This window comes from Sebastes umbrosus, chromosome 3 (genome assembly GCF_015220745.1).
Source record: "Sebastes umbrosus isolate fSebUmb1 chromosome 3, fSebUmb1.pri, whole genome shotgun sequence".
Taxonomy (NCBI): domain Eukaryota; kingdom Metazoa; phylum Chordata; class Actinopteri; order Perciformes; family Sebastidae; genus Sebastes; species Sebastes umbrosus.
Genome location: NC_051271.1, coordinates 13,450,045 through 13,477,972, shown reverse-complemented (window position 1 = coordinate 13,477,972; position 27,928 = coordinate 13,450,045). Strand labels below are relative to the sequence as shown.

At 40.2% G+C, this 27,928-nt stretch overlaps 1 protein-coding gene across 1 annotated transcript in view; it reads right to left on the bottom strand.

The window, feature by feature from the left end:
• The window catches only part of ndst3 (N-deacetylase/N-sulfotransferase (heparan glucosaminyl) 3), a 119,780-nt gene extending 94,545 nt beyond the window's left edge, over positions 1-25,235 (bottom strand). The window contains exons 1-2 of the mRNA XM_037765005.1: positions 25,005-25,235; positions 3,378-3,451 (exon numbers count right to left, since the gene is read on the bottom strand). The gene's annotated coding sequence lies outside the window, so the exon portion shown is untranslated. The remainder of the gene's footprint in view (positions 1-3,377; positions 3,452-25,004) is intronic.
• Positions 25,236-27,928: the final 2,693 nt, after the last annotated feature.

Here is a 27,928-nt window from a genome sequence, read left to right as displayed (position 1 = left end):
ATTCTCAGGGCATCGGCAGATAATTCGGTGCTCCCACTAGCATGCAAAAAACAGGATTCACTCATAATCAAATCAGTCAATCATAACAAAGACAAAAAAAAAACGAACAAAGAACGATTATAACAGTAATGTGAATGAAGAATAAAAGGACTAACTCCTCTGTTCCAGCAGGCAGTGTTTGCAGGACATTTGGTGAATAATACATGTTCTCCCCTCTAGCTCACTATTCAAGCAGATGACAACGCGACCCATTGAGACAGAGAGTGTAATCAAAACCCTATTGAAACTAATTTCACGCGGATGATTGCCCAAAATATTTCTCGAACAATAGAACATCAAAACAACATGTGTACACCCTGATAACAGTGGGACAGGAGGTAGCAATTGTATCTGACTCTTCTTCCTCTTATTTGTACTGATGGTGTCTCGTATCATTGTTTGGCTGATGATAGACAATTTTATTGTATATATTGATCCTGTATTTTGTACATAATGTCATCTCTCTGTAGGATTATCTGGCTGACATCAAGTAATGGTGCGAACATTTGAACAGATTAATACAATACTATTTTTGACGGTAGTTTAAGTTTGAAAGGTTGAGTAGTAAGGGAGGTTAACTCCTGTTTTTTATCAACTGAGAACTCAAAGAGAAATTCTTTCTTAAGATTTGGATAAAGTTTTTCATGCTGTAAAGCTCAATGTCATACAGCTCATTCAAAAGGCAGCAGCAGCAGGACTAATGAATGTAGATCATATATCCAGTTTCCCATGGGATCTCCCAGATTTGAGAGACCAGGGTGGTTAGATGTCCCAATTACAACGGGACAGTCACAATTTTCCAGCATTTGTCACTACGTCCTGACATGACCACCCCTTTTCCCTATTATTAGACTAAACGCAAGTTTTAATGATCAGAAAATAAATATTTAGGAGTGATTACTGTAATATTTTCTAAAAGTTAATCAGAACCCAGGACAGGTTTTTAAAAAAATTCCTTCTGTGTATGACTGAAAAAAACTAAAACTAGAATTACTGTCTCGTGATTGTATGACTCCACCAACCAGCCAAGTTGCAGTTTACATCCAAGTTTGTTTCAAAATGTTACACTGCGAGGTCACAGTGACCTTTGATCTAATCAGTTCATCCTTCAGTCCAAGTGGATGTTTGTACCAATTTGAGGAAATTCCCTCAAGGTGTGTTTTTTATGCCTCCGGCCACGACTGTCACCATCGTGGAGGCATAAAAAACTTAAAAGTGACACATTTATGGGCAGGCTATAGCAGAACTCCAATTTTATACACTTAAAAGAAGACAACACAATAAAATTGGATTACTTATTGTCTGACAAAACACTTTTCTAAACAAGCTCATGGGGGGGGGGGGGCAGCTGCAGCTCAGTGGGCAGAGCGGGTCATCCTTTAACCACAATGTTGGCGGCTCGATCACCGGCTCCTATACTGTCTGCATGTCAAAGTGTCCTTGAGCAAGACATTGAACCCCAAGTTTCTCCCCAGGCGCTTTAAAGCAGTCCACTGTTCCTGTATGTATATGACGCATCTAATAAAGTTTAAAAAGGAATGGCTAGATTGAGGCTGGGGAAATGTGTTGCAGTAGGGAGAGGACAGTCTGTGCAGCACAGTCAGTTTCCTTTCAGTGTGAGCAATTTTCATCATGCTCTGTTGTGTTTTGTGTAGTTGTTCAACAGGTATGAGACAAGTAATATGATTGGCTGAGATGTTTATCACTGACCGCCACCACACCCTCCTAATTATATTCCACTTTAACCACCCCTTTTGCACTGCCATGCATAGACTGGGTTTATATGTGAGTGAAAATGTGCAATATACAGCCGGTCGGACAAAAAAAGCATGTGAATGACACAATAATACGCAAGGCGTGTAATAAGAACGTTCTTCGTGCTTTAGGCCTGTTATTTTCACTCCATGTAGTCTGTACTGACTGCAATGTAAATGCATCCAGGTGAATATACACTCAGAGCTAGTGACGTAGAAGGAAAAGGGAGAAAGACTTATAGCTAGCGGGGGGGGAGGTGGATGGGTTCAACAAACACACGACTTTCAACCAGGAGACATGGTGTTTGAGACCAGTGTTTAGTTAGTGACGTTTGTTTGTTTTCCGTACTTTTGTTACGTTGTTTCTGTACGTATTTTACTTGATTTACATACTTATTTTAAGCCCAACCATGAGGTTTTTCCTCAACCTAAGTGGTTTTGTTGCCTAAACCTAAGTGAGGGGTTTTGTTGCCCCCTGCTGGTACTGCACTTTCATACACGCATGTAATATTCACGCCTCGGCGAGGCAAAACGTGACACGCTATCCTCAGGTGGAAAGGCGAGTCTATTACACGCTTTGGCGTGAGATCGGGTTGGTATACAGGAATAAATATTGCAAGTGCATTCGGATATGGTCTTACTGCAACAACATTATTGCACCAATTGCTCCGGTCATTGCAAATGTATGATGAAATAGTGTTTGAGTCTTTTAGGGTGTATTTGATATATAGAGAAATCTCAATTTAATCACTCAGCTTAAGAAGGAATGTTTTGATGAAATATACTGGAATATGAAATAGCTCATATACTGGTAAATGCATGAACAGAAATGTGTAACACAGTACAACTAACAGTATAACAGTTGAAGCTGTCCGTAAAATCTGACACTAACTACTTTACTCACTTGCATCGAAATGGGCAACCAAGGTCAGTAAGCTTTGGGCTAGAGCGAGAGGGTTGATGCTAATCACTCTAACATATCAAAATAAATGTTCCTCTGTGTGTGAGAGAGAAAGAGAGAACGGGAGAGACAGAGAGAAGGAAAAGGGAGACTCGGAAGGAGGAAACAGACTACAGAATACAGTGTGTGTGTGTCATATTACAATTATGTAGGAGCTGCTAGTGCGATCATCCCTCATTCAAGAGACGTATCAAAGCATCTGAGACAAAAAGTATCTTTAAAGCAGACACAGTGAGTGGCAGAAGGGAACAGAGAGAAGCAGCAGGAGAGGAAAAAAAATAAGTAATAGACGGAAAATAGGAAGAGCAGAAGTGATCCAGAGAGGCAGACACTGATACAGACACTGTACAGTAGACTAAAAGAGCCCGAATGAGGGATCAAAGGAGAGAGAGAGGCAGTCTGGGGGAAATAAAGGAATGAGGTAGTATTGTCTTCTAGAGGATGAAGTCATTTTCTCCAGACACAATGTTCCTGTTGCTGTTAAGCATCACGGGGAAAGAGCTGACAGAGTAATGGATCACCACTTGCAGAAAAAAAAAAAAAATGCACTCTCACATGTGCACACTTAGACACACTCACATACACCAGAGACATAAAGGTAGAGAAAGAGAGCAAAAACTCACACATCCAGACTCCATCCCACAGGCTCTTGTCTTGCAGCAGCTCCGCCTCTCAAACCGGGTGCAGTGAGTAGTTACTGAGGAACGAAAAGGGGTAAATGACGGTCACATAATCATCAAGTAATGAGGGATGACTTAGTGACTACTCAGTATGGTGTACCACTTCACCTCAGGGGGCACAAAAATGGAGAAAGTGGTCAGTATGTCAAGTCACACAGATATTTATGAACTAATCATGATTCATCAATATTTATATCTCCCAGTCTGTTCTCTAACTCATCATTATCTAATATTAGGGTTGTCCTGAATACCATTTCTTGGCCTCCAGAGCTTTGGTGATAATCAACAGCAAATAAGCTTCGGCCATCGGGTGGGGGGGGAGACTACGGGACTGCCGTGAGGTTCGTAGGACTCCTCATTAAAGCAGCACAATTCCTCTGTCATACAATTAAAGGGTTCCTCCACACATGCTTTCTTGAACAAAAATGTGCCATAATGAGTCACAAGTGCGTTTTTTAATCCTCGTGTGGACAGCGCACACACGCCTCAGCATCTAACGGGCCTTCTCCCACTAAACGCCGCCATTTTGAGGCTGCTGTGTCCGCGCTAAACTTCTCCTCTCCTCATCCCTCTGTGCCTCAAACTCACGTTTACTGGCCCCGCTAACCCTAAACGGCGGCGTTTTGAGGCTGTTGTCTCTAAGCCTCTGTAAGCCCATGTGTAATGCAGCCTACGGAGGCTTCCTCTCGGCCCTTTTGACATGAGCCTCGCATGTGTTTCGCTTTGACATAAGCAACGGCGAGGGCTCTTGGCTGGTTTCCATGACATGAGCCAGACATTTCATATTCTCGGCTGAAATGGGACGGCATAGCGCTGAAACTAGGGACTGTAAGAAAATATTGATACACATGAATATCGCGATGTTATGTGTTGTGAAACTGTACTGAGTCTCGATTTTTAATTAACCTTTTCAAAATCTGACGGCCCGCAGTCGGGCCTGACCGCTACTCTGTCTTTCGGAGGTGGGAGCGGACTCAGTTTTAAAGCAAGAGTGAAGGTACTGCTATCATATGACAGTAGAAAAAGAATCCATTGGTACCACCAAGTTGGTACCATGTCATACTAGCTTGTTGGCAAGGAGGCTAAATAACGCTCCAAAGTTAGGCTAAATGTTAGCGAGAAAAAACTGTCATGGCCATTTTAAAAGGGGTCTCTTGACCTCTGACCTCAGGATATGTGAATGAAAATGGGTTCTATGGGTACCCACGAGCATGTCTTTTACAGACATGCCCACTTTATGATTATAAGAGTTTTTTGCATGGAATACAAATATGTTATTTTTGCCTATTCTAAAATGGTATTTCTGGTGTGTTCTTTATACAGACAAAAAACGCAATATATCGCCTTGCTTACTGTATCAAAATATATCACAATATATTATCCCTGTATCATGATACTTATTGTATCGCCAGATTCTTGCCAATACACAGCCCTAGCTGCAACACTGTTTAATTAAAGGCATCAATTCTTAAGGATTCCGTTATTCTACAGTATTGTTGTTTGTATTGTTAATCGTTATTGAATAAGAAGTGTTTTCCAAAAGGTTTGGTGTGTTTTATGCATCTTTCTAATCCTGAGGGGTTAAAAAAAACAACGAATATCCAAATGCCAAAATTGAAAATGAACCCAACGAACGAATAACTGAATAGTGGAATATTCGGTTCCAGCCCTATCTACTACGGTATATAGTCATCCATTCAGTTATTCAGGAACCATTTTTGAACAAATTATCAGGTTGTTCTACATTGTTTTCCTTGTAACGATTTACATTTTTGTGAACCATATTGTAAAGTGTTACCCTGTGTGCATCAGTGTTTGGGAGTAATCAGGTTGTACTTATGAGCTAAATTACTGCTAATGATTCCAGGCTGGATTTCAAACTCTAACATCTGTTGAATTGGATGGATAAGCCAGAGGATTAAATACACTAACACATACGCGCACAGTTACACACAAGTGCATGTGTACACACACAACCACACACAAAGCATGGCTAAATCTTCCATTTTGTCAGCCAGGAAGAGTTATTGTAGTAAAAGCCAACTTCTCTAAACTCTAAACTGATGGAGCTTCAGAGCACCTTAAACCTCTGTGTCATACCCCTGAGGTGCACCCTGAGGTGCGCCTGTCAGCGCAGACCTCTATTCCTGTGTACAAGGATTCCTGCCACAGCGGACCTCATCTACGTCTTTAAAGAGGGGCTAATGTGTGACCAGGTGGTTCATGATGTCAGCTCAAAGCCAAACACTTTAAATCTCAGTTTCTTTCATGTGAAGTTTGCATGTTTCTTCCTGTGTTTGTTTCCTTCCCACTATATCCAAGTCAGGTGAGCTGAAGATTCCAAATCTTACCCTTAGGTTTAAATGTGTTTGTCTGTTTATGCATTAGCCTGCAGTGCACAAGCAAACAGTCCAAGGTGCTTTTCTGCCTTCCCGAGGATCGGCTCAAGCACCCCCATGACCTTGAAAATGAGTAAGCAGGTATGGAAAATGAATTAATGCTGCCTGGGTTGTACTGCACTGTCTCAATGAACTGCTCTGGGCTATTACTGTTTCTGTTGGCTCGGTGCTGTTGCTGCTGCTGCTGCTGCTTTGCTCCAATATTTCTGACCTGCATTCATGCACACAGCCGATACACAACATACTGCAGCTCTATAAACAACAACAAATGCTTATGGGGATATATGTTTGTACATCTTGGAGTTTCTGCTTCTTCCATCTGATAATATGACCTGATAATGGCCCCACATGCACTGTTAAAGCTTCCTTCCTCGGTCTGATTTTGGAAGGTGCATAGCTCTGTGCACATGTAGTAACTCCACTAATGCTGGTATAAAGATTGTTTTTGAATGTTTCTTTTGAGTTTCTAAAGAAACAATTTCTAAAATTGTTTGACATGTATTGAACTGGTGTGGTTTTTGTGGAAATGAAGATGCTTTTGGTATGATCATAATTCAGTCAATAGTATGCTATTTTTTTCCTTATGACTTACTACTTATGTTACTGACTAACTGGGGAAGTGAGAACAGGTGAGCAGGAGGTGAGGCGAGTGCAGAACTAATTAGGGACAGGTGAAACTGATCAAACCCACAAAGACGGGAAGAAAAAACAAACATAACACAAGAGGAGAGTGACTTTCAAAATAAAACAGGAGCCAAGTATGCGGTCGAAAAGTCTTTTTTGCTTAGGAAGGTTCCTAACGGAGTGAAATGACCCAGAAGTATCTAACTGGCAGCCACGATAAGAGCTGTTTGAATTCGCTAAATGCTAAGGAAAGGAGCTTCAATGCTTCCTTTCTTATCTCCTTTAGCATAGGCATTGCTCTCAGTGAACCTCCCCTGAATAAATAAAGGTAAAAAAAAAATGACTTTTTCCATCAGGGTTAGGAAAAGACATTAGTATGTCATTTTTTGACTTTTTGACCGCAGCCAAACTATAAACCCAAACCCAGGACCATGACATAATACTGAACAGAGAGCAGAATGTCTCTCTAATCCTTAAAGTCTTTAAATGTATTCAATTAAAATATGCAAATATTAGAATCCATGTTTATGTTCACAACAAATGAATGAATCAATGTTTTTTTGTTTTTTTAAACATCAGAGAACAAATACAAAAAGTTTCTTCTGTCGTGACTCATCTGGATTAAAAAGATGACAGATGCTTTTGTTGTCAGTGATGAATAGAATGAAAATGTGCCAGAGATAGAGCGTCTTTGTTATTGTGTATGTTGTGACATTTATTTTACCGCTGGTTTTAAGAATGTTTCCTGCTTTTTTTTTTTATTTATGGTTTTCCGTCATATAAATGTTTCCTAACCAACACAAAGGGCGACTGACAAACAATGTGCGACTGTCTCGAGGCAACCGAACGGGGCATCTTTGAATACACACCAGTTTTTGCCAACTTGGTAACTGTGGAGCTGGACTTCAGCAACTTTATTTTGCAAACAAGCCAAGTGATAAACCTCTTGAATTCTCGGACAGACATCAGCTACATAAGCTAATACAGCTTGGTGAATGCGCTGGTTGTGGCTGTGTCTCTTGGTGACAGTTGCGTTCACTGAGTGGGAGAGAGGAGCAGCCGCGAACACTCGACCGCACAGCAGCCAAACTCAAACAGGTAACTGACAGCACAGATTCCACGGCAGTATGTGGAACCAGCGTGGTTTACTCACTCAGTGTGTCTCACCAGTGGGTGGCTAAACTAGGGATGTCTAGTTTGGGTTTTCAGTAAATAATATTACATTACATTACAAATTACAAATTAATTTTGTTACTATTTAGTTTCAATCGAGTGGACAATGATACAAGCATAGTTTTATTATACATTATGCATATCAATCTTTAAATAAATGCATAGTTTGACATATTTCTACACATTCTATATTGGCCTTCCTTACTATGTTAACAGCTAGTGAACAGTGGGCTACCTCCAGGTCTGAGAAGTGAAACCAACGCTAAAGTGCCATAAACTTGCATTCTTTCTAATAGCCAGCAGGGGGCGACTCCTCTGGTTGCAAAAAGAAGACAGATTGTATAGAAGTCAATGAGAAAATGACCCTACTTCTCACTTGATTTATTACCTCAGTAGACATTGTAAACATTGTAACATCGTAAATTGTATGAACCATCCAGACCTCTCAGGTCATCTGGATCAGGTCTGTTTAGTGTCCCCAGAGTCAGAACTAAACATGCAGAAGCAGCATTCAGTTTTTATGCACCAAATATTTGGATCAAGCTCCCAGAAACCTGCAGGACCAGCTCCAACTCTTGGTGCTTTTAAATCAAAGCTTAAAACGTTCCTGTTTGCTGCTGCTTTTTATTAAACCAGATAATGATCTTATATACTGCACTAGAGCTTTTACTCTTATGTGTGTTATATTCTATTTTAGCGTCAATCCTAGCTTTTATTTTTAGCTTGTTTTTATTTTCTAATCTTTAATGTTTTTATGTTTTTATAACTGTTTTAATTATGTTTTAATGTTCTTTTATGTAAAGCGCTTTGAATTGCCCTGTTGCTGAAATGTGCTATACAAATAAAGCTGCCTTGCCTTGCCTTGCCTTGCCTTGCCTTGCCTAAACATGAGTTTATGGTCTCAATCGATAGTTTCAAGACTTCTTCAATACAGCATGATATTCATTTAGTGAATGATCAAAGGCTACCTTCTGATTGACAGGTTGCTACCATGGCGTTGTCCCGTCTGGGAGTTCTCCGTGTTTACGTCTTAGAACTTTAACCCTTTCACAGTGTGTTTTCAGTTCATGAAAGTTAAGGTCTCTTAAAAATGTCTTATTCAGCGTTCGGTTGTACTTAGCTGCACCCTCTCGTGTCACTTCTGGTTGCAAATAACCAAGATGATGACAGCCAAAATGCCGAACTCGAGGCTTCAAATCGGCAGTCCACAAACCAATGGGTGACGTCACAGTGACTATGTCCACTTGTTATATACAGTCTATGCTAGTGATTCACACCAGAGCATCTACATGGAAAACCTAATAGAGAACGTGTGATGCATGTTTTGGACACGGAGCTGCAAACCTAACATTTCCACCATCTCCAGTTGCATTTATGTTCATTCAGTTGTTTGTATTGTCAATACGTTCTTTTATTACAAACATTTCATATTATTCTGTGGATCATTTTGTCAACAGCGGCAGTAACCCAACATCCCCATGGAGATCTTTATAGTCTCATCTAATTTCCAAATAAATTAAATTTGATGTAACATTTTATGGATATCACTTTAAAGAGCCATCTATACATTCCAACCGTATCAGCCATTCGGTGTGTAATGACCTGTGATCTCATAGCTTCTCCTGACAAAGTAAACTTGCTTTATTGGCATCTATAAATTATGGTGCTTTCTGGTATGGGGGGATGCAAAAAAAACAAAAAACATTTTGGTACACACAGACAGACAAACAGATGGACAGATTGATGGCGGACAATCAGGCGGATTGACTATCTGATAAATTAACAACAAGATTGATAACTGGAGAGAAAAGACTGAGATAGACGGACAAGCGAGGGCAAAGAGAGACTGGCAGGCATATGCGCGGACAAACAGATGGACAGACAGTTTGAACAGACAGACAGATAGACAGATGGTGCTTCTATTAGGAAAAGCCTGCTTTGATGAGATGGACAAACAGACTAGCAGACGAGCAGACAGACAGGAACTCTACTGGGATGCACTAAATGGGCAGACAGAAAAAAATGAACAGGCTTGACATTCTGATGTAGAAACGGGGCTGTGATGCCCGGGGCCAGGTGAAGAGAGGACGCCGTATCTCTGAAGACCATCTACATGAGGAAGGACTCAACTTTAAAGTGTGTGTGTGTGCGTGTGTGTGTATGTGTGTGTGTGTGTGCGTGCCCAACACTGCTCAGGCCATTACCGAAGTACTAGATAAAAGTAGTGAACATGCTGCCAAAACAAGGTGCTAAAAGACTGAAAATACTAATGGCAAAGGATTTTGTACAGTCACACACATCCACATGCACATATCCACGTGCACACACACACACAGACACACACAGGGCAGAAGGACAACAGGGACATCTGTTCCACGGTTTTATCTCCTTTCTAGCAGAATGTTCTAAAGGCTCACAGTGATGTATGAAGAGAGCAACAACTAACCTTATTTTAACAAATGTCAAAGTCTAAAAATGCCACCTTCCGCTCCCTTAAGCCCACTATGAATGAGTTTTATTCATTTAGTTAATCAAAACCACACATGAGTACAGTATGAAATAGGTAAGGTAAGCAATAACATTAGGGAGGAGAAATGCAATTTCTGCTCGGCATAAAGTTGTTGTTTTTTTGACCTTGCTGAATTTTGAAGCGTATAGTTTTGAGGCCTGTTCCTATTAAGCGAAAGCATAAACATCCATTTGAAAGCTTAATAGGGAGTCGTGGAACTACTGCTTGTGTAGTGTGTGTGTGTGTGTGTGTGTGTGTGTATCTGCGTACCGAGTCCCCCACAGGCCCTTAAGTGGTGTGTATTTATAGAGTGTGCGTCTCTCTGAGGCCCAGAGGCTGGTTATATGAGCCCCTTCTAATGGCTAGGAGGAGAGGAAACATCCACAGTCATGTTCCCACAAAACAGACACACATGCATGCACGCACGCCGCCATTAGATGAGACGTGCTGTTGTTACGTCCTCTCTTGGATAAACTCTGGCCTCTGAGGGCAACACTCCGACCTTTTTTTTACATGAGTAAAAACGATGCAAACAGGCAACGTATTCTCATACGACGGTTCGTATGATATCTTACGAAAAGTTATTCCTCTGTTTTACGGATGTCCAGCAACACGTGATGCACGTGTCTATTTTTATTTTTCAAAATAGATTTCCGTCTTCACAAGAAAAAAACTTGGTTTAGGCAACAAAACTTAGTTAGGTTTAAGAAAAGGTGGTTTCCGTTGAAATAACACTGGAAGTGGCGTTACTTAAAGGTACAGTGTGTAGGATCTGGCAGCATCTAGATTGCCACCGACTGAGTACCCTTCCGCTCACTCCTCCTTCCAAGACTGCGGTAACGTGAGCCGCCGAGCGCAAAACCGTGGTAATGCCGTTCACCTCGCTCAGAGGCCATCCTTTCCATAATAACACTACTTTAGGAGCAGCGGAAGTCAGATGTTTTGCACTCTGCAGCTCACATTTCCACAGTTTTACAAACGTGTCAGAGAACTACGGTGGCCTTCAGGAAATGTAAAAAGGTGAAAGTCTCTCTCTCGAGCCAGTGTTTGGTTTGTCCATTCTGGGCTACTGTAGAAACATGGCGGTGCAACATGGCGGTCTCCGTGAAGAGGACTCGCTCCCTATGTAGATATGAGGGGCTCATTCTAGGCTAACGAAAACACAACGATTCTTATGTGATTATACACTACTGAAAACATAGTTATGAATATTATATTCCATTTCTGATACAGTAATAGATCCCCCAAAATGTTACACAATGTTCCTTTAAATACAAAAGTTACATGAAAAACAAATCAACTTTGACTTCTGGTTTCACACGGCATACAAACATCAGTCTCCTGGGCGAAAGTCTGGTGTTTTTTGACCCACCTATCCACCCCGACCTCCTCCCTACGCGGCGTTTGTCCCTCTTTATACTTCTTGGATTACATACGAACTGATTTCATGGGATATATATATAAATTACAGTGCTTTACTTTTCGTACATAGCTACAAACGGTGTATGAGAACAGCCTGAAACAGGATAGATCCATACTTTCAAAAAAGCGCATCTGCAGCATGCTGCAGTGCTGATAAGATGGAGAATTTAATTCACTCTTATAATTTAATCTCACACAGTCTTCATGTATAGCTGGTGGTGGAGCGTAAGTGCTTTGGGCAGCAGGAGGGCAGGGATCTAGGCTGACTTCAGACCAAATTGAGAGTCCCGTGTGCACCACTTTACTTCCTGTGCTCTGTGGCCTGCAAAGACAGGTGTTGCTGGATCCTCTTGTCCTTCAGCTGCGCACAGGTTACATACAGTAAATGAGGTAAATGAAGAAAGAGAAGGGCCATATGGCTTTGTTTGGATCTGAACACAGGCCAGACAAGAGTATGCGTGTGTGTGTGTGTGTGTTTGATCTGTACGCAGGCCAGGCGGCACTGAAACAGCAGCAATTTAACTGATGCTCCCACCATATGGTTCGAGTGATAGCATTAGAGAACCTGCGCTGAACCTGAAAAAGAGACAGCGGGAGAAAGAGGGGGTAGGGTGGACCAGAGCTAGAGGCCAGGATTTGTAGAGCAGTCCCCATTATGGTACACTGGTATGCAAATCATGCACACGCATACAAACATGAGTGCGTGAGAACACACACATACGCCACATAATGTCCCTACAAGCGTGCAGGCACGTAAATGCAAATGAATGGGTGTGATCATCACATTGACCGAAGTGTGCTAGTAGGGAAATACTCCCAGGCTTGTGCACAGGTTTGTGTGTGTGTGTGCATGTACGCGCGCACACACACATAAACATAAGCGCAGAGTTATCCTGTGTGTTTCAGCAGTCTGGATGATTTATGCGTTGAATACTGCAGTGTTTTAGGTGGGATCTCAGGGAATTCACAGCCATATGTCCTCATTTCCCTCCCTCTATCTTACACACACACACACACACACACACACTCTTAAATAGCCATAAACACACTCATGTACCACACTCATGTACACAGGCGTGCACGCTATTTTCAGCTTAAAGGGCAAGGGCAAGTGAAGAGTGTGTGCAGGTTTGAGAGTGCGAAGCAGGGGGGGATAAGGGCTATAAGGCAGACAGTCTGAATTTTCTGCTCCAGTTTTGAGGGAAATTCTGGGCTCCTGCTTTGGGAGGAAATGGACAAGTGGGTTGAAAGGACGAAAGGGGACAACATGGACGCTGGTATAATGGTGGTAAAGTGGTGCCATTGGCTGAAAATACCCCGGTGTTTTGTTCTTACAGTGTGGTGTTCAATGTGGGTGTGTTATGACACTGACAGTATTCAACTCTGACTAGTGAATCACTGCCTGTGACTTTATCACACCAGATATGAGTAAAATGCCATAAAGCCCCTGTTCCACTTTACATTAAATATGTAAATATGTTGGTGTAATATTCCTCTCTTTCAAACAAACAGACTGTAAAGTGTATTTCCTAAGTGCCTCTTAATTTTGTCCTGTTAAAAACGTCTCTATGTCCTGGATGGATAATGCTACCCAAATAATGAAAATTCAATACAGTAGAAGGCTGACTGGTGGTGGGTAACATCTTCTGCTGCCTACATAACACAATATATGATCAATAATGCATTTTATGCTTAATAAGGATGTTGTGTTTTATGAAGGAGGAAATTAAATTGGTTAAATTAGAAATAAGAAATAAACAACTGTAAATGAGGCAATTTACATTTTTTACAATGAACTCTTAGTGTGAGCTACAGAGACACTTTAAAGGTACTAAATATCTTTACATAGCAAAGAGTTGTTTGCTGCTATTTTAATGCTCTGAATATCAAAAACTAGATTATTTTATAAGCATGCAACATTTTCAAAACAGGATAAAGGGCTATTTGAACATTGAATGTACATGACCTGCTACTGAAAGACAATGCTACTTCATTGGTTGATGGAATTTGATGTTTGTTTTAAGTCTGTTACTTGTCTATTTTATGTCAAATTCTTTTAAAGTTGTTTTTAAATTTGTGCAGTTTTGTTTTTAAGTTAATTGTGCTTTTATGTGCGACACCTTTATGCTGCCGTCTTGGCCAGGACTTCCTTGGAAAAGAGATTTTAAATCTCAGTGGGACTATCCTGGATAAATAAAGGTTGAATAAAATAAAAAATAAATATGTCTGGGCTACACGATGCAATGGAAGAATGGGGAGATGGTAACTTAGCTACACAACTAGAACTACAAATTTATTTTGACGGCAGGATGAAATAAATAAAAGCGCTTTCATAAGCCACAGTCTGTTTGGCTCGTCCAAATCAGAGTGAAACGGATACTTTTGTTTTGTTTTCTATTTAGTCTGGTTCGGTTTCACAGTGCACAAATTAAAGCGGACCACATAAAAAAAAATAAGTTGCTGAAGGGGGTGTACGAAGGAGCGAATTTATCTTTTTCGTTTCCAGAACTGCCACTTATGTGCAGAGACTCAGCACTGATCTACTGTGCGTATGAATCTCTTCTCCTTCAATTTATCACGGATGACTTCATAAACGTCACTATTATTGTGGACTTTATTTAGAAAATTCTGTGTGTTCTCTTCAGCCCAGACGTCAAGCAAACATCGGACATCTGCAGAAGTCCAGGTCAGTCCTCTACCACTCATGTTAACCTGTGTCCATCTCAACAAATGCCTGCACAGGCAGCCTGCATTATGGTTGGCTTGGAAACGGTGCGAGACCACCTCTCACAAGTGGTCTCGGGCCAGTTGTTTTGACTAAACGGACTAAATGTTGGCTTGTGAAAGGGCCCTAATAGACCTGCAACTAGAGTGTGTTTGGGCCGGTGTGCAACCAACTCTCATAGGGCACAGGTTAGTACCGTGACAGTTCCAACGTAACTTACTATTTTATACCAACCCCAGCTCTTCACTCCATTAGTGCCAGCTTGCACTTGGAGATGAGGTTTGTAGCACGGCTGCCCCAAAAACTAGAGACCTATGAATTACACTGTCAAGAGAGGAGAAAAGAGGAACTCTGTCATGCAGCGATATGGAGAGCAGGAAGTGTAAATGAAGAGCAGTCTCACCACATGAGTCAAGCTTTTTCAAATACACTGACCATCCTGGAACTACTCAGAAGAGACGGCGAGTATGTGTGTGTGTGCACCAAGGTGTTTCAGAAAGTGTAAGTCACCTTGACTGTGTACAACCCAACCGTGATTTTCATTCCTTTGGCAGACAGTCAGGACCGGCTCTCACAGGAGAGAGCCTCGACTTTTCCAAGCTGTAGGCATCTTCATCTGAATTTCCAAGTGTTCAAGAGGCTACACGATGTCAGATTATGTTGTTTGTGTGTGTGTCCTCGGCGGAGCAAGATGGATTAGCCCCCCTGTTTAACCCATCCGAGTGAAAACACAACCTGACAGCGAGGCTCTCTGAGAGAGAGGCAAAGAGGAAAAAGATCCGAGGTCGAATTCTATTATTGAAATTGTATCCCGTATTAATATTGAAATATATCTCGGAGAGCCATCATCCTCCATTCCCCTCGCCTTGTTCTCTCTTTCCATCTTCGTCTCCCTCCCCCCTCTTTTCACCTCCTGGTTTCTCAAAGGAGAACTGACAGACTGGGAGTGCAGGCCGGGGCAGACAGAAGAGCATTTAGTTAGAATGGAAGGAGAGGCGAAGAGTGAGGAAAAGCTAGAAGGGACAGAAATGAAAAGGAGAAAGACAGAGAGGGGAAGAAAGGGGAGAAAATCTCAAAATTGTTTCTGCTCATCTATCTCAGCGCGTTCCACTCCTTCTCAATCACTTTCTCTCCTCCCTGCCTCGGTCCCTTTCTTCTTCCCTTCCTTCTGAAGTCTGAAATCTCTAAGGAAAGCTCCCTGGTATAAGGCCTAATTTATTTACCACCAGCCCAGCTGTATCGCTTCGTCATTAATTTACCAGTGTCGTATTTGTGCGTGAACAGTTGGACACCAGCCCTTGCCATGCTGCAGCTACCAGGAAACATACATGCGGTGAATCTCATCCATAAACATGTACTCTATTATTGCTATTCCCCGCGGAGTTAAAGCACTTGGTATGAACCACTAATGAGCCCCGATTCTGACCTATATACTTAAATCATAGATGTACTTCTGCTATCAGCTGTTTGGGCCATTATCATGAAATCTGCTTAATTTGCTGTTACATACCACTACATGGTAAAAATGTGTTCTTTCAATTTGTTTTAAAACTGACCACTTCCCATGAATGTGAAAAAACTGATTTGTTAGTATGCATTCTTAGAATTTAGACAAATGTACACCAGAAACACAAACACACAGCGATGAGGTGTATAAATCTATCACTATGTTATGATCACATGCATGATAATTGTACATGTATGGAAGACAGAGAGCCTCTGCTTGTGTGCAGGGGGAGAAATTGGAAAAGATGCATGTGTGTTTGAGTTTAAATCTTCACAGCTCATTCTCTGGCTAGATATTCGGGCTGGTATTACATTGATTTTGCATCACTGGAATAACGTCCAATTCATTAAGACTCACATCAAACACATACATTCATGATGAAAGAAGATATTAAAAACTGATGGAAAGCTTTCAATAATACAATGGTGTAATGAAGCTATAATTCTCAAAGCTAGAAAGAGCTTTCTATGAAATGTCAAAAGAACTTAATTTATTAATCGATAACCGTGCAAAGTTCATCTCGGGCTCTTAGAAAATCATTTAATTTGCCTTGTTTTTGTAGAAGCAGGGGAGGAATATTCAGCCTATAATAAAGAACATCATAGAAGGAGGGTTGGAAAGTTGGTTTCAAGTGTCCAGGATTAATGAGATGTAACTGTGATAGCTCGCTGGATTTTTAACCTTTGTGCATGCACAATGTGCAAGACACGTCAGTAACATGAGATCTGCCCTGTGGACGTTTTAATGTAATTTCATCCTCAGTGGGGCGCAATGGGTGTCGGTGTTGAAAGTGTGTCTCCGTGCTGTGCAGCAAAAAATTCCTTAAGTGGAAAGTAGATCTTTACATCTCTTTCAGACTGCAGACTGACAGGGGTTAAAGGCATGTTGTCCGACCAGACTTCCTGACTACGGATAAAGGAGAGTCAAATGCTGCTCTGCTTTGGGAAAACATGACCTTTAAGTATAGGAATTTTTCTTATTTCTTGATATTATTCATGTTTAAATGATGTTTTCATAACCAACTATCTAACCAGTCAAATAAAAGAGTGAGATAAAAGAGCTTCAAGAGCTTATGTCTTTAATGGGAAAGGTTACAATCGGCATTCACTACCAAGACAAATGACCCCGTAGTAGTAACAGGTATTTATCAGCTACAGCTCCAATCGGCAGTGATGGAAACATGACACCCAGGTGGGCTCGATAATTTTCACCCCTTTTCCGGCGCGATGCTATGTAACGCGCGTTGAAGTGAATATATAATAAATGAAATCAACAATATTAGAATTTATTAACGTACAAAACATACAATTAATATGCGCTCCTCAAAGCCACCAGACTCCAGTCAGACAACAGTAATTTTACCTCGCTGATCATCAAAACACACATTCAAACGTTCTCAAAACCATCTTAGTCTTTCCACGGTTTCAACAATTACCAACTCTCATCAACTGGTCGAAAATTAAACCCTTAATTCACAGAGTCGGATGTGAAAAGAAAGAGCCGTTATATGCACTCTTCAAAGCTACCAGACTCCATTGACGGAAAGAGTAATTTTAACTTGCTGATCGTTGTAAAACACCCTTCATTCAAACTCGAGAGAAACAAAATAAAACTCATCAAAACCGTCTTTGTTAGTCTTTCCATTGTTCCAACAATCACCAACTGTGGTTTGAGAGTTTGAAAGAGAGATTGAATAATTAACAGATATAAAAAAACAAGTAACCACCGTAACTTTTTCACTCTTTACTAACGCTGCTTCCGGTGCCAGCCGTCTGTGACGTCAAACGTGACACAGCAGGAAAAAAAACTGTGTATTTCTGTGTTTAAAAGATCTGCATATACAGTACACGCTAATATTAGTGGTAAGAGAGAGAGAAAAATTAAGCTGAAGATTAACTTTATCATTCTTTTTTGTTAAATAATTATGCGTAAGTCTATGTAATGCTGTGGTTTAGCAACATGGAGATTGACAGTGCAGTTGGAGACTGTGAACAATTTAAATTTATGACAGTGGTCTGGTATTAATGGGTCACACAGAGGTTTACTGAGTCAAAGAGGTAAGAATGATTAATTACACTGTGGTGGTTTTCCGACGAAGAAACTAACAAAGTACACACCTACCAACCATATCACCATTAAGAACTATTCTGCAAAATCCTGGATTGTGTTAAATGACAACGTTTTATAATGCTTAATCAACTATGGCTAAATTTAGGGAAACGTTAGTTCATTTATGGTTAAGGTTATGCAGCAAAAACACTAACTTGCTTGTGATTGTTCTCACTGATCCAAACGTGAGTTAAACTGACAAAATAAATAAAATAAAATACAATAAAAATAAAAAAACTTCCTCTCGTCTTATCTGCAGTATATACACGATATAGAAAATAATGGATTCAGTGGAGGAGACATCACTCTGCTTTGTGTCGCAGCACACTTCAGTTTTGCCTCTTCTGGTATTTGTTGTCAGGATACCTCAAGCTATAATAGTACAATATCACTTTTGGTTATTGCATTATTTATATTCCATTATCACATCACTTACATTTACTTCACTTTAACAACCATGCAACTGGGACCGGTGGAATTTATGAACAAATACTCACAGAGTGCTGCACTGCTTGATATATGAAGACAGAAAAGAGGCCATGAGCACACACTGTTTGAAACAGAGAGCAAGATAGAAAGGGTTAACTATTTACTTATTCTTACTATCCCCCTGCAGTGACGACCGTCCATTACCGATGTTTCCTGTTTGTGTGTTTTTGAAAGCAGTTCGTACCTGCATGTCAACATCTGTCTGTTAAATCTTAAAGTATAAAAATAAAATCTGGAAAGGGCAAAAGATGAATAAGACTAGCAGCAGAGTAATAGTGTCCAGGATGATGTTTTATATGGATGGTGAGACTCAAGGACAAAACACATACAAAGATCCTAACCATCATTACCAGTATGAAACTAATGAAACCACCATCACTGCAGAGACAGAGGTTTTCTGTGGTGTCTATTGCTTGAATAGTCATTCTGAAGCTGAAAAGACACACGCAGCACAGCATCATGTGCCGCCACGAGCACCAATAGGAAGCATTGCGCTGAAGCATGTCGAGAGTATTTTTACACTATGTTATTACTAAAAGACTACTTCTTCCACCTCTGCATTTGATTTAAATAATTTGTGGACAGTGCACCCACTACTTGATCTCTCCCCTTAAGTGCTGATCTCCAGAGCTATGGCTCGCCAGGCAATATCTCCATTGTGCGTCATATAGCTCTGGATATTTCTCAACCTCAACAACTAGTCTCTCCTCATCCATTCATCAACACACACGAGAAACAGCGACAGCAAGAGGTGAATGAGGAGTTCAGAAGTTGAGTCTGAGCCCCAGTATGTGGGGGTGTACATAGAAAATAATAGGGGAGGCTGATTGACGGTGTGTTTTGGCCTTGACTGAACACAATTGGACAATTGATTTAAGTTTTGTAAGTTTATTGTCCTGTGCATTAGCAACCCCGTCTCCTACAAAATGATGTTCCCTTACAACTAAACTGCATTTTTGAAACGTAATCCACCCTTCACTAAGCGATTTCACAGAGAGAAGCAGATAGAAAGGTCCACAATATGCATTTGGAGGATATATCAGGATGTCAAACTGATTCAGTGAAAACAGGTTAAAAAGATAAAAGATAGAAGCTAAAGCCTACTGATTAAAGTGTAAAAGTGAATTTGGCAATCCAGACAGGAGACAATGAAATTAAGGGACAACACTGTTCCTGTAAAGACGGGTAGGTCTCTATTCACTGTTACTGTCATTAAAAAGCAAAAGCAGCATGTGTATACATTCAGTATACCTTCAGTAGCTAGCGTAGCATAGAGCTGACACTAGTTATTTTCATTTTTTTATTTATTTATTTTGCACAAATTAAGACTACACAACAAGACAAAAATTGTCTATTATATATGTATATATATATATATATATATATATACATATATAATAACAACAATAACAATTAATAAATCAAAATGATAAATATATCAAAAAGTTAAGGATGTACGTAACATTTTAGAAATGTATATCTCCTTCCAACCTGCCCAGGTAACGAGTATCACTATTACACAATGTTAAACCATGACTTGCTTGAAATCCAGAAAAACAGCCATTAAATGAAGAAGATTTGAAACGATTGCATGACAGTCTATTGAGCAGAGCCGTATAGTTATCGAACCCTGGTGGGAGCTGGCCGATGCTACGCTGTGATTGGCCAGTCTGCGTTTGAGGGGCGGAATTTAGAGAAGGGTCAAGTGACGATGTAGTTTTGCTGTATGGGAACGTAAAGTGAAACTGCATTAGAAGTCATGCATTTCACTACGATGGAAACTTTTTGCTCTGCTGTGGTTCTGTATTGAAAACATACAGAGGTGTCCTCCTAACACAACTGTAATCATCCTCGTCCTGTATTCATCTCATTTTGAACGCTTGTGAGTCATTGAGGACACCGTTTAAAAAAAAAAAAGATTCTGTCTAATCTCAGAACAATTCCCCTTCATTTGGCACTGCTAATGAATTCATTGTATCACTGTCCAAAGTAGCCATTATAAATTGCCAGAGAGAATTTTTTCAAGACCAGCCCACTCAACTGCCTCAGGCTCTCTAAGTAAGACACCAGTCAATACAGCCGAGTGAGTGTTTGTGTGTCACAGAGGTGAAAATCTACATTTATACCGGAGAACAGTTTTTAACTGACAGCGAAGAAATGCCAAAAGCATTAATGCACACAGTACACACACAAACAGAGGTGCGAGTGTACTAACACACACACACCGCACAACACAGTTTACAACAAATGATGTGTTTCATTCAAATGCCAAACTCTTCACTTTCACCTTAATAAAAATGTACACAGTGTTACTTCGGCTGGTTTTCTGTGTCTGAGTAATACTGTCTGCCTGCTGACTTGTTGTGTACGTGTGTGTGTGTGTGTGTGTGTGTGTGTGTGTGTGTGTGTGTGTGGGCATAGATGTCACAGCAGCAGGCGGGGAGGTGTTGATAACTTATTTGGCATTTTGACAGTGATAAAGGACATTTGTTGCCCTTAGCGATGCATAAAAACACACACAGGCATGCAAATACACAATAACTCAATGTATGGCAGCCAAATTTTTATAAAATGACTAAATAGACTCAAAAACATTTGTATAATAAGAAAATAAATTGTCTACGTCGCCCACATCCTACTGAAATAATTCTGGGGATGTACTATTCTTTGACAGGAAGCAGCTACAATATGTTCAACGAAGTAAAAGACCCCCAACAGCAACATTTCCTCAGACTTTGTTGGACCACAACAGCAGCTCTTTCTCTCTCTCTCTCTAATACACACATAAGCCCATTGTGTACACATATTTTCACCCACACAAATATTGACGCATGCACAAAGACAATCACTTAGGCATGTTGCAGCATGCATAATCATTACATCCTCTGGGCAACCAAACAATTAAACGGAAGGAGATGCTTCATAGATCACAGTTGTTCCTGTAGGGCTAAAAGATGGATGCAAATGAAGCCTTTCAGTGTCAGAACTGAATGTTTTTGTGTGTTTGTTGTGTACATATTATGGATGTCACTGTGAGCAAAAGAGGGAATTAAAGTCTCTTTGCGTCTTCAAAGCGTTAGATAGAGTGAAGAGTAGCACGCCCAGATGAAAGTGACATTGGTGGCAATTGCACCACGAGGCACACGAACGCGCTATAGCCCGCAGCGCACACAAATACTGTATGTGCAACCTGCTGCACGCAAGAGGAACGTAGCGACGGATGTTTATGGGGAAGGAGGAAACGCTAATCAAAAAGTTAATAGAATATTAAAGAAAAGGCAAATAGATATTTTCCAAGGGCACACACAGCATGAGAAGACACAATGCCTTTAAAGCATCAGTCTCACAATATTTACCATCCTCTCCCTGTTCACATGTTCAAGCCCAACCCAGTCACCAGAAAATGTTTTGGCATTGTATGTTTCTGCAAACCAAGGATACGCTGAATGGCGACGTTTCTGAACAAAAAATACATTTCTTGAATACGTTTCATATCAGCCTGGTATCACGCTTTCAGAAATGCAAAGCCACGTGGTTAACGTTGTGAAAACGATTGGTTACTGTAGGCTTATGCAACAAAACTACTTGGTAAAGGTTATAAAAAAAAGATCATGGTTTATGTTCAAATAATAATGTAATAACATAATGTAATGTAACAACGCAACAAAACCTCTAGAGGTGTTCCGACAATTTTTTTCCTTCACATTTCCGATACCTGAACTTGCGGTATCGGCCTATACCAAGTACCGGCTCGATACCGGCGTGATAAATTTAATATCTTCGTCGCTTTTGGGCTGTCTTTGTGGAATTTATCTCGTTGTTGGAATGCGGTTTCCAACGTTTGCTGCTGCTGTTTGTACCTTTTTTCCCCCGTTTGCCTTGGTGAAGTCGTCATGCGTTTTTGCGTGATGCGTCTTCAAATGTTTTATAAGATTGCTGGTGTTGAAATTGGCAACACTCCTGGAAACGGAACCCTTACATACTGTACATATCGCTGTTTTACTTGTTGGATTTTCCACTGTGAAATATTGCCAAATGGCTGACATTTTCCTCGCTCTGACTACCATAACCAAAGAGTTACCAAAGAACGTATATTGCCAAGAAAAGTCAACTGGTCGTTCAATTGCAACATCAGCGCCCAGCAGCAAAGCTACACTTCCGCCATTTTGGACTGAAAGCAACTACCGGACAATAATAAATAAATAAAATATAACAACAATAAAATATTATAAATATAATAAGTGTCTTCAGTCCAAAATGGCGGCAGCGGCTGTTTACTGTTACCATCACACTCTCCACTAGCACCACACTGTTGTTGTTTGCTATCGTCACGTGACAAGCTACCTGAAATCAGTTCTTCTTCATTCCTCTAAAACAGTAGTTGCCAGTGACAGCCGTGATACATCCAGGGCGACAGCACAGTGAAGGCTACTGTTTTGGAGCGGAAAAGAAGAATTGATTTCTGGTTAAACAAGTTGATTTTTTTCTGGGTTAATAGATACCGAATTCTGGTATCAGAACAACTCTACACTATAGTTAGGTTTAGGAAAGAACTGCATGGTTGGGTACAGCTGATTGTAACGTGACACAAACAGTGGTCTCCTGGATGAAAGCCTTGTGTTTTGTAGGGCCCATCCAGCTCACCTTCCGTTGCCATGTCTCTTTTCACTATTTAAACTATGTCACTAGCTCTGAAGGAAAGCAAAAACGTCACCCTTCAACGTATCCATGGTTTTCAGAAACATCAAACGCCAACATTTTTTTTCCTGGCAACTGGGCTGTCCAGCCGAGACTGCAGCTTTTCATATTTTTCTGTTTGTTTGTTTGTTTGTTTTAATCAGGGGAAGCTTTTCATATTTCTGTCATTTCAGTGGGCTTTCTATCCCACTTGCTGAAGCACTTGCTGAAAATTATCATAGAGGGGTTCTGCCGCAGTCAGAAATCAGAGAAACAGGAGCCAACTCTGTCCTTATCTGATCATACAAAAGGTAAACCCCCTCACGTTTTAGAAAACAGCTGTCTATTCACTCATTATGTGACAAGCAACATCTGTTTAAGGCATTTGTTGCACTTTTTGCGCCATTTTTTTGTTCATCTATTTCTTTTCTGTCGTTCTTTTGCTGGTTGTGTGTCCGTATGGTGCCTTATCCACCCCCCTGTTGATTCTGATCTGAGATGAACCTTTATCCGATTGGATCTTTCTCGCTCCCAGGGGGAGGGTCTGGAAATAGGCTTATCCTCTGATTGGATCGTTTGCCCCTGAGGGAAGGGTACAAGGGAGGTCAAAAAGAAAACCATGCCATCTTTTGGCTGCCGCAGACAGGGGTCCTGCATTAACTATCGCACACATACACACACTAAAGCTAAATCAAGGTCTCCAGGGATTACAGTGAAGTGTTTGATGACCCCATAGAGAGAAGAGCAAAGACATAAGAGAAGAGTGCGATAGCCTCCACAGACATAAACACACAGCCAACCTGTTGACCTCAACGAGCTGACAGAAAAAACAGCTATCCAGGATTTATGAGGATCAATCAGCAGTGTTTTGTGTCGGGGACACCAGAGATGGATATGGTTGTTACAGTACATAATGGTTTGCTTTGTGTCACATTATTTAGCTTTTTAAGCACTTTTAATGCAGACTTTTTACTTTCCTGTGGTTTATTTCTGTACTTTCCTGCTTTTTACCGCTCTGTGTTTCCTAATAATCTGCAGCATCAAAATTGTGTCAACCAGTGGAGGAAGAAGTACTCAGATCTTTTACTTAAGTAAAAGTACAAATACCACAGTTTAAAATCACTCCAATACAAGTAAAAATCCTGAATTCAGAATGTTATGTACAGAAGTATTATCAGCAAAATGTACTAAAAATATAAAAATTAAAAGGTACTCATTATGCAGAACGGCTCCTTTCAAAGTGTAATATTATAGAATATAAAATGTTTTTGATCACAAAAAAATACAATTTTAATGTTGTAGTTCTTCAATTTGAATATTTTTATGACAGATTATAGCTTATGACATGATCAGATCAAGTGTTGATTATTAACTATTTTCAAAATAGATATTTAAAAGCTAGAGAGATTAAAAAAAAAGGACAGGATATCACAGATCACAACCAAAAAAAATTGTCCTCAGTTGGGTTATGATGGTGTACTCAGACACAGAAAGCCCCCCAAAATGAGAAACATATTCATGAAATTGCTGCACCTTTTTTAACAACCTACAAGCAACGACACACAAAGGCCAGTATTCCATACAAATAAAGCAACAATTGTCATCAATTTTAAAGTATGCCAGCATTTTGCTGAAAATATAACGCACCAAAAAGGTCTGCATAATAATAACTGGGTTGCAAATTATTTACAGCAGTCATGAGAGCATCAGCTATTTTCCAAATAAACCAATTCTGCTCCTAAAACGAAATAATACCATTGCAAATCTCTCTTACCACTTTCTCATGTGCGCCAAACACAGACACATATAAAATGTATGCTAGCAAGTTTCATCCTCAACTTAAACAACAAGTAGAGAGCAAATAAAGCTTAGACCTTTACATGTCTGACATGTGAGCGCAGGCACCTGCTGCCTCTTCTGGAGGGAGGGCGGTAACGTTAGTTTTGCTGGCATCACTAGAGGTCTCTTGGTTCAGTGGTTCTGAACTTTAGGATGCTCCGTCATGCTTGCTAACAGTCCTCTGTTTCCCTTCTGAATCTTTCTTTTTCTGGAGTACTTGCTCTTTCAATAGTCTCCTGTTTTTCTATTCAAATAAGTCAGATAATATCTGTAGTTTATATGCTGCAGTATTTTCCTTATCCTCACGTTTTGTTTTTTTCTAGAAGACACTCAAACATGTTGTCAGTAGGTCAGGCTACCATTGGTTCGTGAGAGCGGGGGGGTGGGAGGAGACTGCAGGTGTAGTTTGATTGACACATTCCTCAGTCAATCGTAACGCTCACAGAGCGAGCCTTTTTGTAAAAAGTATAAAAAAGTTGTAAATTTTTCTAATCTAACAAAGGAAAATGTTATATGTGATATAATTGTGAAAGATCCCGTACATGACCTGGCAATCAATTCAATTCCATAATCATTCTTGGAAAGTTTTTTATACATAAAAATAGATGTTTTTCATAAGGAGCTGTGTCTTTACTTTTCATCTCTGAACCATATGAAGAAAAAGAATGCTATGAAGCTTTCAATGTTAGTTGAGGACCTTAACCTTACAGAGAACCCCTAGCACTATTAGCACTATTCCCACATTCCCTTACTTTTGCTTTTGTTTGTTTTTGTTTTTTATTTTTGTTTTTTTTGTTTCTCTCTTCATCCACACTCTTATGCACTGTATGCCAATTTCTAGGCTTGTCTGTTCCCTTGTAGTTGTGAACTGTTCTGTACAATGCCATATTGCAAAAAAAAAAAAGATTTCTCAAAAAAAAATTATATAAGCTATATAAAAGCTATAGGTTACTCTAACTCCAACTCAATATAATCCACATAATCATTAACAACACGGCACTATAACAACTGAGGAACTATTTCCATAAGAGAGCTGGCATTGCTTACCTGCGTCTGCATACATTGAAGACAAATATGTCTTGAGCTGAACACTGGAGTTAATCACTTCTAACCATTAAAGGGACAATTCAACACCTTTTATGCCCAATCAGTGGTGATGGTATTATACGTCAGCTGTCTCGGTCAATATAGCACGCACTGAGGAATTTATTGCTTCAATTGACTACATTTACCATCAACACTGATTAGACATCCACATAGAAGGTGTTGAATTTTCCCTTTAAAGGCTTACATTATCATGGTCACTTCTGGGAACAAGTCAGAACTAAATATATAGAAGTCTAAACATGACCTTTACAACGCGATCAAAGTTAATAAGTCAGTACAGGTTTATTTTAATTCAGTACTTGTGATGTCAGTTGTTTCCATAGTGATTAAATGTGCATTTGATAGCCGGTGGGCAGCTTCCTCACCATTGTCGTCTTCATATCAAGCACCATTATGCGTCATTTTCAGAAACATCAAAGACCACATTGTAAAGGGTTACAATGTACTGCACATGCTGGCGGTGTGAATTTTAATGCTGATCGTCAAATTCAAACTTAACAGCTGTTGCGCACACATGCAGTAAATGTGCATGCACACAGATGTCTCCAACTCTCTGTCCCTACACACACACACACACACTCTCCCTCTCTCTCTCTCTGATGAACAGTTGGTGTATATGTAACACTTGTCTGAGAGGAGATAGAAATAGATCAAGCCGTGGCTTGTCATAGCAGGAGTTAGCCATAATGACAAGAGGTGTTAGAGGCAGAGGAGACGGGAGGATGGAAAGAAGAGAGGAGAGCAGAAGCAGAGAGAGAGGTATGAAAAAAAACCAGAAGAAGGGTAGTGACAGAGCACGTGGGAGGGAGGTGGAGAGAGATAAAGTCAAGAAAAGTTGCTTGACTACAGGAGAGAGAAAATTAAAAGAAGGTATGCGAGGGAGAGAATAATGTGTTTTAATTTGCCTGGATTGAGAAAAGATAACATGTTGATGAAAAGGGATTTGATTTGAAAATCAGAATAATTTGAAAACTGAGACTGCAGAGCAAATCATATACAGTAAAACTAAAAGAATTAGTTAATCTATTAGTCGATTAGCAGAAAATGAATCGGCTACATGTTAGATATTCGGTTAATCGTATCTCTATTGTTATCATTAATTGTATATATGTGGGTTATGAACATAGAATGTATATAGATTTTGACGTCATTTGGAGCCAGAGTCTGCGCAGTTGTGATCGAGGGGCTGGAGCCGTGGTATCTAGGTCCCGCCCACACACCCACCCAAACCAATCACGGGCCGAGCTTGTTAGCGAGAAAGAATCAATCATGATATCTCACCCCCTTTTTATAGCATCACATAACTAATTAAAACCAAACTTATTAGAAAAATAAACACTTACACATCAGCGTGATAAGAACTACCTAAAATAACAGAAAGCATCTTTAGGAAAAATGTATTTGCCGTGTACTTTGACTTTTTAGTTTGGCTCATGTCCCATCCGCTAACAGTGGTGTCCTGGATAGATGACACTCATTGATCATTGTCCAGTAATGCAGATATTCATTGTCTCGTCAACACAGACCAAAATCCACTGATATTCTTACCGTTATGTTTTGGTCTTAAAAGTTAGAAAAAAATGTTTTTCCGATAGTTTTAATGAATCAAAGTCAATTTGTTTACCTATATATAGCTTTGACAGAATGACCTCTTATTTGAAGGAATAAATACACTTGCCTCTGCAACCAAGCAAACAACTTTTCAAGCTGATTTGCCCAGTCAGTTTGTTTACTCCGGGGCTCTCTGTTCTCCTCCAAAAGTCTGCAGAGGATGTGTCAAGTTGGCCCCAGGCAGGCTGCCAGCTTACCTGCAGAAAGTGTCTTCTTTTCCATAGAAATAGAAATAAATAGCCGCGGTGTCCACGGAAATGTATTGGTTTCTGTGATGGATATCTCCCCCTCTCTACTCTGTTG